We start from the raw sequence: 19,215 nt of genomic DNA, 5'->3' as shown, positions 1-19,215 counted from the left end.
CCATTTGCTCCTCTCACCCCTGCAACAGCCTTTTAGATGCATGAAGATTTCTCATGTCATTTATCACATTCCCCAGACCTAAACCTCCATTTCTTCTTGCCTGTCCTCCTAGTTTAGTTTGAGTGAGGCTCTGTTGATTCACGGTGTTCCCCTTTGGTGGCTCTCACTTTAACCCATGTCCTTCCTGAATTTCTCTGTGCAGGAACAGCACACAGCATGTTCCCAGCTGCATTCCCAGCCTTACCAGAACGATGCAGAATGGAAGGAGCACTTGGTGCAATCATCCCTCCTGTTTATTCATTTTAGTGGGACATTTACAGTGGCAGGGGATTTTTTTTTGTTGCTGTATTTTGCTTCAGTTCGTGAAAGTCAAGGCCACAACATGAAACCAAACTGCCACTGGAGCCCCTGAGATGCTCCCCATTAACAGGAGCTCTTTTCTCCTGTGTGTCTGTTAAAAGTCATTGTATTTGAATTGCCATCTGCTGTAAGCAGCTGAATTGGGATCTTGACGAGTTATAGTCTTGTTTTCTCATGCTCACACTTACTTGGACAGCTAAACCCATTTTTTTTTAATGTAAAAGTAATCTGTATACAAATGAGCAGCTAAGAGCTTCCAAAAGAAGAACTGTTTTCAGAAGAAACTGAAGGACTAGTCTAGTCCACAGAGGTTTTTAAATTTGCTTTCTGTCCAGTTGTTGTGGAGCACTGACTTCCTAAGCAAGAACACAAGTGTTCAATCTGTGGTTCAAATGCAAGGCAGAAGTCACCAGGCACCCATCACTCTCCTGATGCAAGTGATTATTCACTGCATAGGCATTTGAATAGCTGTAATATTTATGAAATGATGTGTCCAACCCCCTGCACCGCCTCTGAACACACATGCACACCCTAATCTGCACTGATGTTGTGTACTGAGCTGGAAGCTGAGTTTCAAATGAAATGCTGATGGTGTTTGGTTGCAAGGAAACAAATACAAGTCCAATTCACTTGAAAAAAAAAAACAACAGAAAAAACAAACCAAACAAAAAACTCCCTTGGCTCACTAAGTAGAAACTTCTGTAGGTAAAAAAATTCTCCAGCTAAAAAGGAAAATAAAAAGTTGGCCCATCAAAACCAGTGAATTTTGATCATGTAGATAAAAGTTCCTAATCCTTCATCCTGAAAAAAATAAGTGTTCTGATAGGAAATAATAAGGAAGTTTTCTCTGGGGCTACATGCAAATCTGCTGAGTGTTCAGTATAGACTTTAGCATTTGGAACTATTTTAAGAATAAGAGAGGCTCTGGGTCTGTGCACACACACTGCAGGCAATTTCACTGCTCACAGATTTTGCCAGGCAGTAAAATATGAAGCTGCAGCTTTGGGTTTGCTGCTATGACTCAGGACTGTGGGCATATGAGAAGCTGATGAGAAACATGCAACTTTCACTTCACTATACTGCCAAGTTTTAAGTAGAATTGACCCAAACCAAAGGCTACACCAGTGCAGAAAACTCCCTCCCAAAATGGTTCGTTATGCTAAGGGCTGGGAAGAGTAGCCCAGCTGAGTTTCACTTCATGTCTAGTTCAAATGTGCAAAGAGGTGTGAGATCATCCAAAGCAGTGAGACAAGTGCTTGTCAAGGAAGAAAACCCAGATATGCAAGAACACCATACCCAGATGAAGTACTACTATTAATACATCAACCAAAAAACCATCCAAGTACAGCGTTTCCTTGTACTCAGACAGTCCCCAAGAAGGACCAAAGGGAATGGATTCAAATGCACCTTGGTGAAATGTAATGGCAGCTCCTGCAAGGTCACTGTTGAGACCCTTCATTGGTTCTTCATCTAATTTGGACAATACAAGTTCCCCACAAGAGCTGCCTGGAAAGCTGAGATTGGTTTACTGCACGTAGCATGCATCAAAGGTCTAAAAGGCATGTTTACTATTTGGAGTTTGGATTAAGGGAGAGCCTGAGCTATGTTTTCTATGCTTGCTTTTAAAACAACAGCTTTTTACTCCTTTAAGGAAGTGTACAGAGCATCTCCCTCGTGGTGTTTTCTGTAAATCGCTGACAGCCCCAAACCTCAAACAGATTTGGAAGTTTCCCTCAAACTCTTAACCATGGATAGGTTCTTTTTAGCTGTGTTGTCCTGATTACTGCTTTATTAGAACTACTGGAACTGTTCTTTGACAAGTTAGAAAAAAGACTATGTTCAATCCAAATTCATCACTGCTTAGAGAAGTATTAATAAAAAGGGAAAAGTAAATCAATGAAGTCACTTTATTGATCTTGAGAATGTGGAACTACTATTAATAAAACATGTTGATGTTGTTTTATGGAGAGGTCAAAGTCCTGGCAAGGGCGTGTTTGTCATTCTAATTTTTGCGCCGTTTCATCAACAAAGTATTTGCTCTTGCAGTACTGTAGTTATTCATCTCCTGTTTTCCTCCCCCACAGCCAGAACATCTGCTAAACGTTTCTGAATCTGAGCTTGTTGGGATAGGGCCCGTTGCTTTTACATATTTATGACCTGTGTGGTACCCTGGCACCCATTCAGCAGCCCGCTTCCCGAGGCTCATGCGCGGATGACATCAGCCGCCGCGGGTTTGTGTGCAGGAGATCCACGTGTGCAGGGGTCACGCACGGGGGCTGCCAATCCACTGGCCTCCAGAAGCGCTCAAACTCCTCTGCTGCCGGGGAACAGAACTACCCACTCGTATTTGAGTGATGCAGGGATGAGGAAGAGGAACCAGAGGGATTTATGGCGTCCCCTGGAATGGTGATGAAGAGTAATGGGCTGAAATGGAATGAAAGGAGTTGTGTCTGACTCCAGAAATACCCAGAAATATCCAGAAATATCATCAAGATATTTTTCAGTTTGGCCAAAGAGGCCAACTAAACAAAATCTGCTGTGCTTGTCTTAGTAGTGACAGGCAGGACAAAGCAGAACACGGGAGCGGTTCTGGGGATGGAGAAAGGAGCGCGTAATTAACTCCTGACTTCTGTTTTTGCTCTGTAGTAGCCCAGCCTGTCATGCCAACGCTCGCACAGGCACAGCTTTATGCTATTTCCACACAGAGGGGAGTGTGCTGTGCCATCACTGTGCCCACACGTGACCCATCACAGCAACAGCAGCCCTTGTGTGCCTGGGCTGAGCGGACCTGTCCCTGTTTGCCTTCCCTGCTGCTTTGCAAACCGTGCCTTTCCAGAGTCGAGGACGTACCATTTTCAAACCCCGTGAGAAACAAGGGACTCCCATCTCCTCTCAACTGTGAGACCCCCAGGATCATTTATCTGCCCAAATGCACGCCAGCAACAGACCACAAGCACAATCGCAGCCTAATAGTCTTAATGAGATTACAGCAGGAGATGCCTCAGTGCTGCCGTCTGAGCAAGGAACGGAACAAGCACCAAATTCATCTGGAGAAAACAATTCCTTCTTGGCTTTCATGTGAGCAGGCTGCAGGCTGATCAGGATTTCACATCTATGGTGTGCAGCCTTTGATTTCTTTTCCCTTATAATTCCTTTCCCCGCTCCCCCCTTTTCTTTCTTTCTTTGCAGAGCAGTGTATTCTTTTCACAGATGCTTAAGTCACGTTAATATTTTTTCAGGACATGATTTAAAACTGACGCTCACGCTGCTCAGTACCATGACTACATTTATAGATGCCTATTGTTAGCCATGCTAGATGGATTTCACCCACGGCTTCTGTCTGTGTGCTTGACTATGACACCCATGTGCTACGGGGGAACGTGGTGGACTTTTGCCAGTATAATAATTCCTTTTATCAGCAGTTTATCTGGAGCATCTGTTTGTCTCATCAGGATGGAGCTGCTTGTAACTCTATCCTACACAGGGCAAATACTCTTTCCGCACCTGTTCAAGCACTTGATTTACTTACTGCCCGAATTCTTAATCTCGACGAAAACGAATAAGTCAGCTCGTACAACAAAGGCTGGAATCGTGAATTAAATGGAGGAGCTGATATAGGACCGTATCAGCTGGCTAGAGCACAGAACCCGCTATGGAGGCAGGGACTGTGCGGTGCTCGCTGCAAACTGCAGATCTCATCGAGCTTCCTGCCAGAAACCTGCTGCTAACTGCAAGGCTGCAGCTCCTGCAGGGATTCACGCCTAGGACGAAAAGCCAAGGAGCAGCGCATTTCACGGATTTCGCAGGAAGCCCAGACCTAGCACAAAAGAAAATTCCTCCCCTCAGACACGAGAAAGCCCGGGATTCAGCGGCCGGCGACAATCAATCAATGACATTTGCAGCAGGAGGCAGGAGAGGCCGGCTGGGTGGGTACTCACAGAGCCAGGCTGCGGGAATGACCTTCTCCTCACACGAGCCAGCTCCTCCCGGACAGGTGCTCACAGCTCGCAGGGACAGACACCCACACCAGAGCGCCCGTGCCCTGCCTCCACCGGGATTTCTCTGTGCAGGGCTCCTGGCAGCGATCCGCTCCTTCTCCAGCCTTGCAAGGTAAAGGCAGAACGTGAAAGAAATGGGATCTCAGACGCAAACCTCCTTGTGTAAGCCCTCGCCAGAGCATCTCGCAGAGTCTCGAGGAGGCTGTGCGAGGATGGGTCTGGCTGCCAAGTCGTCACTGTTGCCACAGTAACGGAGCAGTGGTCCCCTGTGGCTGGCTAAGGGAGCAGCAATGGGAGCACGGAGTGTGCCTTGCCTCCTCCTTCGAGGATTCCTCTGACCTGGGTAATCCACCCATTTCTTTAGAAAGGCTGTTTTATACGGGAGGTATTTCCCTCACACCCCACGTACACCTCCCCTCCCACCTCGGTTACTCCGCTCACGGAGCTCTACGGCATCTTAAATCTGGTTTCTGTGGCAGGGGAAAGCTGGCATAGCCACTGGCTTCCCCTGGGAAATACCATGGCTTGTGGAAAGAGGAAAAAGGAAACCTTGTTCTGGTGAGTATCTGAACAGGAGCACACGCTCAGCAGTGTTTGAAGAAGTGCTGGGACGGCGCGATATAATCTCGTCTCTGTGAGCAGGTGAATGAGCAGTTGAGGCAGCAAGAGGGGATTTCTCTGCCAAGTGCTTCTCTGCCAGCGGGACCGAACACAAGTGTGTCTGTGAGGCCCTGTTACAGCGACGGGGAAGCTCAGGGCCGGCAGGATTCCTTTGTTCCCGTCCCCTCAACTGAAAAGTCTTGGTGCTACGATTTCTGAGCCTCGATATGGCTGTTTTCTGTTTATTTTTTTATGATAACGTCGACGTAAACCTTAGCAGTAATGTTAGGCAGGACAGTCCACCACAGTGGAGACCTACAGGCTGTGGGCTGTAGTCAGAAAAGCAGCCAAGGCTGCAGAAGCAGGCGTTATTGTGCTGGACAATGAACAATCCAGCCTTGTTTTGGAAAGCAGCTCCTTGGATAGTTAAATAATACCACTTGTTTATGAGACAGACTATTTATCTCATCTTCTTTATAAAATGTTGCTAACGGGCCTTTGTTGCTTTCCTTATTATTCTGTCTTAAAGCCAAGTGCTTCTTTTAAGGTAATGGGTTTCCTCTCTCAGGACACCAGTGACAAGCACAGCGCTGTGTGCACGTAGGTGGTGTGGACAAAAACAAACACACAGAAGTAGAACCTTTCTTAACATCTGCTTTCTTAACTGACTTTCCTGTCCTCACTCTCAACCCAGGTTGTTCGGGCAATCTGTGACAGTGGCTCATCCCAACTTGCTAGGTCGGGACAGGTCTCCAGGTGCCAAAACCCAGACTTTAAAGATCCCATCATGATGAGGGGCTAAGAACCTTTTTGCTCCACTGTAATCTGCAGCAGCAGAGGTGGGACTAGTTAAGAGCAGCAGTATCAGCCAGAAGGGCTAGAAAGAATTGAACTTGATTATAAAAGCTGTGAGCAGGCAAAAAAACCCCCAAAACCCTCACATGTTAAAAGAAGTAAAAATTCTAATCTTTCTACTTATCTTTGCCTCTGCCTTCAGGCTGAGTTTTCCAGCTTTCCTCCAACATATTGTGAGGATTAGAATTTAATTTGATTTGATTTGATTAGGAAAAAGCCATCCATTTCTCTTATGTTTACAGGTTTTTTAGAAGTGGGACTTGGAGAACGTCACCAAACACAGTGATGGCCACGACAACACCATTAGGCTCGGTAGTGCAGAATACCTCTGTGAGGCAGGAAAGTCCTTTTAGGCCCAGCCTAAGGGAGTCTGGAGCCTTCTGATTACAGGTGCTGGATTCAACAGCATCACACCCACACACACACACACAAACACCCTCCCTGCATGGTGCCTTGTTCAAAATCAGTTATTACACCCAGAGCATCCAGTTCCACACTGGTGTGAGGTCACTAAACATATGAAGGCATCTTCAAGAAATTCCAGTTATCACAGGAATTTTATGCCTGTTTCTTCAGTAACCTTAAATGAGAATGCTGTAAGATGAGAAACTGAGCTGCACACTTGGTCTCACAGAAGAAAGTGCTGGTTGGTACGTATAATTAAATAAATCTGTTTTGCTGACACTCCCTCCCCCACCCCTTCCCTCAGCTATTTTTATGCTTGGCTTAGTGGAAAAGACTCGGTGCTTCTGGGTGTGAAGCATGAAGCCATTCAGAGCGAAGCTGTCCTCTGGAGAGGACAGTCCTTGGAGGGAATAACGCTGGGCTCTCGGGGAGGATGAGGGAAGCAGAGGAATGCAGGGGAGAGGAGGCCGCTGGGCTCCGTCTTTTCCATTTGCAGCTCTCTCCTCCCGCAGCCGGAGCTGCTTCACGGGATCACGAGGGCTGCCGCGCCATCACTCAGGGCAGAGGGGATAAAAATGACAGCAGCTAATGAGCACCCATTTCTCATCAGCCGCCTCATGAGGCTAATTGCACAAACAGGACGTCTCGGAGCCTCGCGGGCTGGAGATGACATTCTGTCTGCTGGATCCTGACCAGCACGGACACACTGCATCCCTGGGCCTGCACGCTCCAGGCACAGCCACTGACAACAGGAGGGCTAGCCCATAAATGTATGGCCACAGGGCTAGCCCATAAATGTACGGCCACAGGAGGACAGAGACCTCAGAAACCGAGCTGGAATGCTGCAGACGCAGCGCAGCCATTCTTCCTGATGGTGAGGAGGCAACGGGAGCAGAAACGTTCAATGTTCCTTTGTCCGCAAATGTCCAGACCACATTCCTGGTCCTGAAGTTCCCTCACAGAAAGGAAGGCTTTGTCTGGAGCTCACGACTGAGGACTGAGCAAGAAAGACTTAAAAAAAAAAAAAACCTGAAAAAAACCCAGACCTGAAGCTTGGTGGACCAGGGTGGAAACACACGTTCAAGTGAGGCCTGGGTTCAGAGGAGGCATTCATGCTTCCAGAGCAGAGGCTGGCAGATGGGAAGGGCAGGACCTGGACAGAGCTGTGTGTGGTCTCAGAGCAGGATAAAGGCAGGGAGTGTGTGTTTATGTGTGTAGGAAGGGAGCTCGTGGTGGTGGGAGCGCAGTCCCTGCACGTGAATTATAGATGTCAAAGCTGAAAAAGTGCTTGTTGGCCTGTTCACTTTCCCTTCTTTTGGCTGCTGAGGATTTGAAAAGTTGAATCTTCCACTCACTGCACCAAAGGGTCTAACGCAGTAGATTTGCTCTGCTATCATCAGTCACTTATTAGATATTTCTGACCAAAAAAATTGACAAGATTGGTCCTTTCAAACGTCCAGGTTCATTTTGCTCTTAGCATCACTGTCCAGGTTTATTTTAAACCCACATTTAATTTTTTCTCTCTCTCTGATCTATAGTTAGGCCTGTTAGGAAGTGTCGGTGCTGTTTTTCTATTTTTAAAAGAAGGGCCCACGTTCCATCAGTTTTTGCTTGAGATTCTCTGGTGAGAATCTCAAAATTCTGGCAAAATTAACTCACAACCAGTTTTCAAGGCTATTGGAAAGTTATCACCACACTAGAAAATATTCTGTGCTAAATGATTTGGATATGCTAGGCTTTCTTTTTTTTTTTTTTTCCCCACAATATTTCCACACCTAATTTTCATGGAGATCCGTGCTCCTGCTTGTTTATACTCCTATTAACTGCTGCTGTGGTCATGCATGTTAGTGACTGAGGATTCTGTTATACAAGAGCAGGGAACACTGAGGATTTTACATGATTAACTCGTGTTAAACTTTGTTTGTTTGCTTGTTTGTGGGTTCGTTTTAACTTTTCAAATAACGGAAGAGTGGATCTTCTCTTTCCCCTCTTTTCTGTCATCAGACAGCTGTGCAAATATTTTAGCGTGTGATTGTGAAAGCACAACACTGCAAACTTCTGCGCTGTGCCAAGAGAAAAGTCCAGGAAAACAAAAGGCAAAAGCCCGGGGTAGATCAAGCTGCCAGGATCTTCTGTCCCCAGGGGAACCAGGGAAAGGGAAAGGGAGAGAAAAAGGAGAGCTGTGATAGCTTTCACTGCTGACAGTGGCAGTATCCCAGGTCAGAGACAAACACAGGATGGAAGGAGGGCAGCAAAGCTATCAGGGCAATTAGCAGTCACAGAATCACGTCTTTCTCGGAGGTTGTTGGCTTTATCTGCATCACCAGCTGCTGGTGTTGTACCAGCCTGAAGAGACAGAGTTCTCAGGTTGCAGGTAAACTGAAAACTCAACGCAGCGCAGTAAATCAGTCTTTTAATTTAGGAAATCAGACCTACATGCCTGGCTTGTGGTTATACTGGCCATAAAACCACTAAGCAAGTTTTTTCCAGCAGCTTTAGGGGCTCATCAGCAAAGCAGTGATTCGGTCCAGATGACTGAAAACCCATCTCTCCACAAGCTCCCCCAGGAGTTTGTGCTATACAAGAGTGGGCAGTGGGTGATAACACAAACCGAAATATGCCACGGCCAGGAATCAAGCTGACTGATTCTCTGCCAAAGAATCCTATCTTGTTACTGCAGAAGAATGAATTAATCCATAAAAAAAATTAGCTATCACTTACAACATTCTCAGTGGCTTTTACCATGTTCATTTCAGCCTTTCCTCTACATCAAAGGACACCACATCTTCATCTTTCACTGCTTAAGTGAAAACAGTAGGTCATGGTGTGATGGTACTCTATCTCCCATCCTGCTCGTGAGAATTCAAAGGATAAAGACTCATTCCTGAACTGGTCATCATTCTGTGCCCTGAAACACAAAGCTGAGGATACTTCTCTCTTTTTTTTAGGCCCATAAAACTGCCAAAGTTACTCAAACAAACAAGAAACTCTTGGCTGTACTGCATGTAATCTCCCATCCCAGGGAATTAAACAGGTGGTTATTAAAACTGTAATAACACCCACACTGTGAGAACACTTAAACCCTAAAGGAAGAAATTCTTCCTCCATCAAAGAGAGCAAAATCATCTAATGGTTTCAGGAAGCCTTCATGCTCCAGCTTCCTCTAACCATTTGCATTCCACTTCCATTTAATTACCTGAATGATTAATTAACATCTATCAGCTAGTGTTTTGCACAGTTCTTCAAATAAATAAAGCACTGTATAAGTCCGTGGTAGGAATTGTTCATTGGATACTATTTATGTCGCTGTTGTTGCCTTCTGGCCTCCTCCCACTCCTTTCCACATTCATTTCATGGCAGTGGTGAGTGCTCCCTGCCATGGCTGTAATGAAAGCCCAGCTTATGGGGTCAGCACCGCCAATCTCCTGGAGCTGCTTCAAGCACATGGAGCTTTTCTGCCATTGTCACAAGTACTTTACAGGACATGAGCGAAGACCTTGCACCCTGTGACCCACTTTAACAGCATTTTTACCTCCCAGACCCAGACCCCAGCCCCACATCACCTCTCCCCTGCCCAGGCATGCACAGTGGTGAGGATGGAGGCTCCCTTCACTCAGCAGGGCAGCAGAAAACAAGGGAGGGCTCAGCCCCTTCCCCACAGGACGCCAGTTTTCCAAACAAGCCCTGGAAATATTCCGTCCTTCCTGTAGGGAGGCTCAGCAGGGTTCTCCTGATGCTGAGCACGGATTCCAGTGGCCTCCATGGTCAATGTGGCCTCCGAGGGCAGAGCAGAGGTTTGTCTGCACCAGAAATCCCACCCACAGGACTCTCCTATGGCTGTGGGCAGGCCACTCACAATTAGGTGTAAAAGGGGTGAATTTGGGTGCATGGAGGTGCAGTTGTCTTGAGAGACTAAAGACATGACCTTAAAAACCCGTTGAAAAATCCCCCAGTTGAAACCTGTTGTCTCTGTGGTTATTGTCTCTGCAGTTATTGTCTCTGCAGGTCCTGGGAGATAAATACACAAAACACTGCATTCGTTTTGTTTCCCTTTAACTGTCAGCCACACAAATTCTGCTTTATAATTGAGCATCAAGTCAAGTTCTTTCCTTCTTACTCACAAGTAACGTTCAACAAGCCAAAACAGGCCACAGGAATGCCAAAAATACAACCCTTCGGAACTCGGTAAACGATTCTGTTGATACTGCTGAGAACGGAGCAGAACCATTTTCTCGGAGTGCATTGGCTCTTCAGAGGTAATGAGAGCCCATTTCTGCGAGTCGCTGAACCCAACGTGAGCCCCAACGGGACAGGCTGAGCTGGTGGATCTCACGATCCTTCCCCCATGGCCCAGGTTATTTTAACTCCTTCTGGAGTCTCCAAAGGAAAAGACTCTCATGGCTCGAAGACAATGAAGCAGTAAAGGGTAAGTCCAGAAATAAAATCCCTGTAATGTTCTTTTCCTCCTTGCTTAGATCAGTGCTAGACAAGCAGAAAGGTCCATGGAGAGAAGGGAAAGAACCTCATCATCCCCTTTCCTTCTGTATCCTCACATTGTAAGTAGCTATGGGTTTGTGGGGACTGTGAAACCCTGCTTTCTTCTATCCTTTATTGTCTTGGTCCTTAATAACTCTGGAATTAGATTGCTAACAGCACAAGTTTTCCATGCAAATCCCACAGTGATGTCCAAGGGTTTGCTCAGCACCACTGCCAGCCAGAGTGCCCAGTGCTGAGAAATGATGGAATTTGCAGTAAGTCAGCACTGGAGGAGAAAAGAGAGAACAAAACGGAGGAAGAAAAAATGCAGGGCAACGAATGGAGAGTGCAGAAAAGAAAGATGCAGAAAACAAACTGGAACAGAGCTGGTCCAAACACCAGAAAGGCAGCAAGCTCACTCTGAGACCTGCATGAACACACAGGTACAGAGACATTATACAGGCCATATGGAGACCTCAAACGAAGGGGTAAAATCTATATGCTATGTGTGCACGTGCACGCTCCATGGGATGCAGCACCAACAGAAAATCACAGGAAATCACAAGCCAGGCTTTACACTATAACACAACAGGCTTCAAAACCTAAAGATTCTGAGTTATTTTTAAAAAAAAAACAAAAACCAACCAAACAAACAAAACCAACAACAAACAAACAAACAAAAACAAAAACCCAAACAAACAAACAAACCCCAACAAACCAAAAAACCAAAAACCCAACCAACCAACCAAAACCCACAAAACCCCAAAACAAAACAACAACAACAGAAACCAAACCACAAAACAAACAAACAAAACCCCCATACCCACAAAACCCACCCAACCCAACAAACAAACCCCACAAAAACCAACAACAAAACAAACAGAACAACAACAAAACCCCCAAACCCCACAAACAAACAAACCCCACAAAACCAACCAACCAACCAACCAACCAACCAACCCCTAAACAAACAAAAAACCCCCAAGCTTTCTCTGAGGGATGTAAACAAAGGACAAATTTGGAACAAACTGCGGCAAAAGCTGATGATCTGCTGCCTGAGTGACCCATACAGAATGGAAGGAGCAGCTTGTGGAGAAGACTGGACAGAGGAAGAGAGGGTGTATTTGACATTTTCCCACCTAATCAAGATGGAAACAGTGTATGGGTCTTGCTTCTCTTGGCTACAGTGACTCTGGGAGAGCAGGGCATTGGTTTCAGCGCCTCCTTACCCCAGGCTCCTGCTGCTTCCTGCATCATTTAATAGCGAGAGGCTTTTCAGTCTTGGAGATTTTATCTGCTGATGGCTTCCATGATATTTATAGACAAATCCATCGGCAGAACAGCAGGAAGCAATCCTCCAGGGGTCAAATTGGGTGGATTTCCCCTATTTAAAGTGCATTATGGATGCGGCTTTCTGTATAGGATTAACCACTTAACTCACCGAATCCCGAACATTGCCAGCTATTATTCACAAAAACTGATGATCTCCAGGGCTTAGTTGTGGGATGGTTGACTTGTTTTCAGCCTCAATTATCTTTTCAAATAATAAGGTCCTTTGTTAACCTCTGACTTGCTGAGCACTGTGTAGGCAGCCTATTAAGTACTTCACAGTCCTCCTTTAACCCTTTGATTCGGGCAGCTCTAGAGATTTAGTCCCGTGCTTGTCCTACTTCTGACCAGTCTGAATCTTTGATTGCCACATGAACAGCAACGCCAGAGAACCTGCTTTGATCACGGCAAGCTTAGCAAAATAAACCACGGTGGCTTGGAAGATCGAGGCAGAACCTACGTGCTTGTTATGCAAAGTGTTTTAAATGCTTTCAGCCTAACTTTTGGTAATGATTTACAGAGCCTGCTTCCCCGCTAAGACTATTTAGGGAGTCAGCTCCTTTGGGGATTCTATCAGTGATTCTATCTCCTAAAATTATCCGACTGTCTTTCTAGCATTGAATTTCTCCTTGTGAGCACACCTTTTGGAATGAGACAGCCTGGCAAGGGGAGCTCAGAATAGATATATTGTTCAGGCAGCTCAGAGTGCGTTGGAAATGTGACCTGCTGTGAACTGCTGCTTGATTTGACACAGGAAGACGGATGTAGAGTCCTGAAATGGACAAGTGCTCTTGAATACAAATTTGAGTTATTTAAGGTTTTGTTTCCAATCACCAGAGCCATCATCAGTCACGTCTGTCTATCCACTCTCCCTTTCGAATTCACCATGACCTCCTCTTGGCCTTATTTCATTTAACCTCGCTGTGTTTACAGCGACCTCCGTCCTCATGGCTTGGTTGTACCCTGAGTGCCAGGCTGACACACCAGCGTGCAGCTCTCTCACTCACAAAGACACTCCATGAGAAATGTAAGGGCAGCTGCTGTCTGCCCCTGAGAGCAAATTAAGTTCCCAAGCCCTGGCAGAATCCACCCCGTTTTCCATCCCCGAAGGTCTGGTCAGAGTTAGTACGTGAATCCCATTTCCATTACTTTGCCCTTGAGGGATTTTATTTTGCTGGTGTACACAGCTACAGTATACTCTTGATCTTTTGCTTTACCCTCCTCCATTCCTTTTCCTTCAGATGTTTGAGAACAATCCATAAGTACATCTGAAATTACAAATCAGATAATCCTTCTGTCAGGTAGGAAAGACAATGACACAATCCTTTCTGTTCCCCTGGCTACATCTGCTGAAGGATGGTGGCAGCGGGAGACAGGAGAGCCACAGCCTAAAGTCCACTTTGATAAGCTAAAAATATTATGAATACAACTTGTCCCATCTACGGTGTAGTTACTAAAACGTATTAATTACAGCTTAGTAGCTTTTCTGCCATGTTTCGAGCCAGTTCTTTCAGGCTGTCTACACTGAGTCACTATTTGGAAATAAACTTTTTGGATCTAACACTAAATGAGGAACTCTTTCAGATTTGGTAATACAGACTGGGTTTTCAACTTCCTCCTTGAACAGGCATCTGGAACAAAAATGCGTCTAGAAAATTCTGGCCTGCCTTTTGAGTCTGCCTGGGCTCAGGCTGCTGAAAACCTCCCCGGGAGACAAGGGCTGGATTCCTCACGGGCTGCCCTTCCCCCAGCGCCAAGAAGTAACCACGTGTGTCTAAGGCTACATAAACTAATTAGACATCTAATCCTACCTTTGTCTGCACCTGGCATTGCCGAGAAAGATGAGAAGGAGCAGCAAGTACGGGAGGTGTGGAGGGAAAGAGAGCATCAGCTCGTCAGGGAAACGAGGGTCAGCGCACTGCTTGAGAGGTTAATCCTACACACAGCGCAAGCACACCTCTCAAACAGGTAAGATCCCGAAATATCACACAGATCTTCCAGAGGAGGGGAGAAATCCTCCCAAAAAGAAAGGCGCTGCACATTCATTGAGTACATAAATACAACAAAAAAAAAGCTCAGACGCAGGTACATAAAAAGGCAATTCCCAGTTAATTACTGTATCAAGTTCACCAGCACAAACAGCAAGCAGGGACTTCTGCCCGCCACAGGCAGAGGGGCACGAAGGGAGTGCTCTGTGAAACACAAGACACAAAGGAGTGTGTGCACCAGCAAACAACCCCTTCCCAGAGGATTTCTCCCGAGGCTCAGGCGCTGCTGCCACGCAATTCTGCAGCTGCTGGCTTTCCTAAAGCAACCTCGCATCCCAACTTCTGTGAGCACCACAAGACTTGGCCAGAGAAGAGCCAGGACCAGCAGACCGCCATGGAAAAGAGTTTAACTTCTGTAGAATGCTCTGAAATTTCCAGATTAGGATGAAGAAGATGCATTGCCTGCTCGTAGAGATAATTAATGCAGATCACAGAACATGGGCATTCAGGATGAGGGACAGATGACTGACAGACACTGAAAAGAAACACTGAGCTGTCGAGAAGTTAGGTTAAAAACGAGAAGAGCCGTTTTCTCAAATCACCTTGTGGTACAAATAATTCCAGGATTCACACTGTCAAGCCGTCCTCCCAGTCATGAGAGCACAAGGCTCGCCTTTGAAAGAAGAGGAAAGGTGGAGACCAATGGATGAGGGTTGATTTTGGCAAGCTGGGCCTTGAGAAGAGGAATTAGCTGTTAGAGGGGCTGTGACTCTGGTGATGAGCAAAGAGACGCTGTGCTAGGCAAACAGGCTGTAATTGACCCACAGTGATGACAGGCTTCAGTATTTTCTCACAGATAATAACTAGCTGAAGAAAAGAACATGCCTTAGGCCCCTAACCAAATTGGTCACCTTACAGCTATGAAATGCCCCACCCAGCACTAATTATGGCTATTATAACAGCAACAATTAAATCAAAGTAACTGCTGCTATTCTTTGACAGCTGCCTTGCCAAGGCGAGTATTTTGTTTGATTATGAAGCAAAGAAAGGGACTTAATCAACCTAAAATTGCCCTTTGTTTCGGAAAGGTTTTATTATTATCTGGGTAAAACTCAAGTTTTGACAAGCTGAGAACACAACCCTGTGTTTCCAGTTTCCCAGTTTCCAGCGTCCACACCTCACACGGTGTTTGTGCATCTGTGACGAAGGCTGAAACAGAGATTTGCTCTTCTGTTTGATGTGATCCCCCCAGTTGGACTGTGACTGCCCTGCAGTTGTCTTTTCTGCCTTCTACCGTCCTCACCTGCTGCTTACACAGGTTTGGGTACAGCCAAAACCACACACGAGTGCATTTAAACACACACTGGCTAGGAACGTCACCAGGCGGGCTCAAAATCAGGCGAGTCTCCTCTAACCAGGTCTATTTTTGAAACAAAAAAAAAACAGGTTTGATGCTGTGCCACAACGCCTGGCGAGATAAGAAAGCATCACCGTGGGCCATCTGCTCAAAGCACAGCCGGAGAGCGTTCACCTCCACCCAGCCCTGGGCTCTGCAGAACGCCTGCCAGCAGCCAGGGAAGCCCTGAATCTGGGCTAATTGAAGGGATCTGCAGCCAGCCTGCTTCATATTTAATGGGGATTTACTGCTGATGGAAATTACCGGCGAATTACAGATTCCAGCACGTCGCGGTCTCGCCAGAGTCAAACAAAAGCACGTGGTGATAAGAACGGAGTGCTGCAGGCTGGGACCTGAGCTCTCCATGGACTAAAAATGCTTTGTTAAAGTGCTGCTGATAAGCAGTGAGGTACTACAGAGCTCCACAGCTTTCCTAGAGACAGTGCTTTCCCCAGCCGTGTCCATAATGCCGTTTACAATTTCCAGCTCTTGCGTTTGTTTCTATCCGAGTGTAGGAGGGTTTCTTTCTCTTCAAATCACATCATAAGGGCCTCACCGTTTCTGGCTCAAAGTCTCCCTAATGCTGCTAATCTCCTATTAACAGCCTACTGACACAGAAGAGACAACAGAAAAAGACTGATTGCCAGCCCTCTGGCCCTGTGACCGTGTGCTGGTCAGATCTGGATTAATAGCTGAGGCGATTTACCTCAGGAGGCCTTGTCACAGGTGCCTGGAACTCTAAACTCTCCTCGAACTGCCTGGCAGGAGAGGGAGGAGGGCAACCAGTAAATCCACAGATGATGCACACACAAACGAGCCCCTGCTGAAACTCAGTTTTCTTCTCCTGCACAAAATCAGGATGACTGCGGGAAATAAAAAACCTCCTTGACTTTATATAAAAGGCAATGAGCTGGGCATGGACATTGCACCCAGGACACAAAACCGGCTGTAGGTACCCCCTCATACTACTTGTCACTGGCAGCAAGCTTGTTTAACTTTAGCTTTTCTGGTTACTAGAGACTGTTATCTGGGAGCACAGGCGACCACAGCTGCTTTCCTCCAGCGCTCGTGGGGATGGATAGACTGCCCTGCTGTTTAGCTGGTTCTAGTACAAGAGGCACCCTTTCAGCTTTAAGACAATTCAAGCTGCTCCCATTCAAGGAGAGATGGAAAAAACAACATCATTCTTATTTGGCAACAAGCATCCATGTGACAGTCGGGCTCAGCAGCCCAAACAGTCTCGGGCTGGAGCGCAGCTCCTGCGTTTTGCGGCGCCGCGCCGTGCCGGCCGCGCTGCTCCATGACCCTACATAGCAGGAGGAGGGTGCTGGGATGACGGGCACAGCTGGACCAGCTGCACTTGACGTCAGCCAGCAGCAGAGTGTCCGCACACGGCATCTGAGCCGCGCCAGGGCTCTGCCTGACTGCCAGGGACAGACACAGGGACAGGAGCCGGCGCTGCCTGTGACCGGGTCAGCCGCCGAGGCTTCGCGTGTGCCCCGCGGTGGAGCTCAAAGCGTCTCTCATCTCCACCAAGATGATTGTGTTTCAGAACGATTTCGTTTTGCTTGTTAACAAATTGCTGGTAAAATAGGTAATTGTTCCTGGCCTGGAGTTAAACAATCCTGTTACCGAGCGTTACTTGCAGGTCAGAGAGCTGCAAGAGGTTTGGCCTTCAAGGCACCACACTGTCCCCTCTAGGAAGAGGGGTGAAGTACAAAAACATTCTACCGTGCCTTACAGAGAAATTCATTTAACCTGTAACTGTTTTTATTACGACGCTGCTTGTCCACCTTGCCGTGCTACGCGACCGCACACTGCAACTCATGGAGAGCCGCTGTTCAGAGCAGCTCCTGCCTCCCCCTGACCCTTCCCGGCCCCTAACACCACTGCAGCAATGTTGCAGCTCCCTGTCTTTCCAGAGGTCTTTAATCCATCAGGCGCATCTGCAGGGAAACAGGATCTGGCTCACCCGGCAGCACGGCTGCTCCTGCTGCTCGCTCCTCCACCTGAAACAACAGCCCCGTTCCAAAAGCGGCTCCGTGACCGCAACACCCACTGCAAACGCCACCCGAGCGATGCCGGGCTGCCCTTCTGAGGGACAGAACACTACCAGCTGCTCCGCATGAGAGAAATCCTTGAACAGCATCTTTGCATAACGCAAACTCACCTCGCTTCTCCGCTGGCTCACTCCTTTTCTGAGTCTCAGTGAGCAGCATCCAGCCAGGGCGAGTCTTTTTCAAACTTGATTCCTTATCCATATTTGGGAATTTGTGCTGGGCACTAGCTGGTACGAGGCACGTTCTTCCCACAGTGCACTTTGGGACTTGTAGTTCCCAAAAAGGAACGCTGTTTTCCGAATTGCAAGCGCCGAGAGACAGGAGCAGAAGTCTGGAACGCCTTTACCTCTGCCTTTGCCTGCTGAGCCCTCCCTTTCACAGGTTTCTGTGCAGTGGTTTCTCCTTAGCCAGCCCGAATCCTTCGGGAACCCCTTCCACAGTGAAGGGCGGTGTGCCAACACCTTGGACACACCGCTGTGTAAAAGCTGCTGCTGCAGAGGGCTCCTGCTGCTGCCCAGAGGGGCAGGGACGTGGTCCTGCCGCCTGGAAACACCTACCTAGAAAAGGAGACCTCTGATCAAATTTTTAATCACATTCGTCACACTGTAATGGCATAGAAAATCCCTTTTAAATGTTGCGTTTCATTCCTTAGCGTGTTTTGTATCAGTCCATTCGCAATTAAATTATCGCAGTGGGGGGACAAATAAATGTGTCAGTTATTTAAAAATGTTACAAGACAAATCAATCATGGCTCTCCTGTAGAGATCCCTTTTCGAAGAGCGTTCTCGCTGACTGCCGTAATTACCTCGTAACCAAGGCACCCTCTTGTTTTTAAATAACAACCGAGGGAGAACGCGGGTCGCTGCCTGCCGGGCTCTGCCGCAGACGCTGTTATTACGCCCGAACTCCATGAACAGCGTAATGTGCTTAAAACCGCGGGCGCGGGGTGCCTGGGGAGAGGCGCCCGGAGCGAGGGCCGGGAGCGGAGAGCATCCATCACCCGCGGGCGGAGCTGCGGGGCGGCGGGGAGCGCTCCCCGTTAGCACCGAGCCCCTTCCCCCGGCCGGGGGCGAGAGCTGGGACACTCCCGGGGCTGGGCTGACACCCGGCGGCTGCGGGGAGAACAGCCGAGACGGGCTCGGCCCCTTTCCCTCGGCAGCCACACGAGGGAGAAGAGGAAGGGAGCGAGTTTTGGCAGGGACGGGCGCCGATGCCCGCGGAGTCACAGAGTCACAGCGGGGTCAGGCTGGAAGGAACCGCGGTGGGTCTATCTGGAGCCACCTCCCTGCTCAGTCGGGGTCATTGCAGAGCACACAGGATTGCATCCAGGCGATTGTGGAACATCTCCGTAAAGGGAGACGCCGCACCCTCTCTGGGCAATGTTTCAGTGCACGGTCACCGCACAGGAACGAAGTTCTTCCCCCTGCCCGGGTGGAACTCCTTGTGCATCAGTTTCTGCCCGTTCCCTCTCGTCCTGGTGCTTGGCACCACAGAGCAGAGCCTTTATCTCCTTAGCACCCCCCTTTAGGTATTCATGCACATTGAAGAGATCCCCTCGCTCTCCTCCCAAGGCTGAACAGACGCGGTTCCCTCCGCCTTTCCCCGCCCAGCGATGCCCCAGGAGCCGATGCCCTCCCGCGGCAGTGACTACACGTCCCGGCGGCCCGCGGGGCCGGGGCACGCTGCCTTCCGCTGCCGCCAGGCTCCATCCCGGCGTTCCGGTGCCTGCCCGAGCGGAGCGGAGCGGA

General features: G+C 48.0%; 1 protein-coding gene across 3 annotated transcripts in view; it reads right to left on the bottom strand.

Moving 5' to 3' along the window:
• MICAL3 (microtubule associated monooxygenase, calponin and LIM domain containing 3) overlaps positions 1–17,774 on the bottom strand; it is a 173,064-nt gene extending 155,290 nt beyond the window's left edge. Inside the window, exon 1 of one of the 3 annotated variants that reach the window (XM_040061041.2) lies at positions 17,578–17,774. The gene's annotated coding sequence lies outside the window, so the exon portion shown is untranslated. Of the gene's footprint in view, positions 1–4,298; positions 4,551–17,577 lie in introns of those variants that run through there. The other 2 variants (XM_040061040.2, XM_040061039.2) reach the window with 2 other exon arrangements.
• Between the last annotated feature and the right edge of the window lie 1,441 nt (positions 17,775–19,215).

The sequence above is a fragment of the Hirundo rustica genome, chromosome 4 (assembly GCF_015227805.2).
Source record: "Hirundo rustica isolate bHirRus1 chromosome 4, bHirRus1.pri.v3, whole genome shotgun sequence".
Lineage (NCBI taxonomy): Eukaryota > Metazoa > Chordata > Aves > Passeriformes > Hirundinidae > Hirundo > Hirundo rustica.
This window is presented reverse-complemented; position numbering and strand designations above follow the sequence as displayed.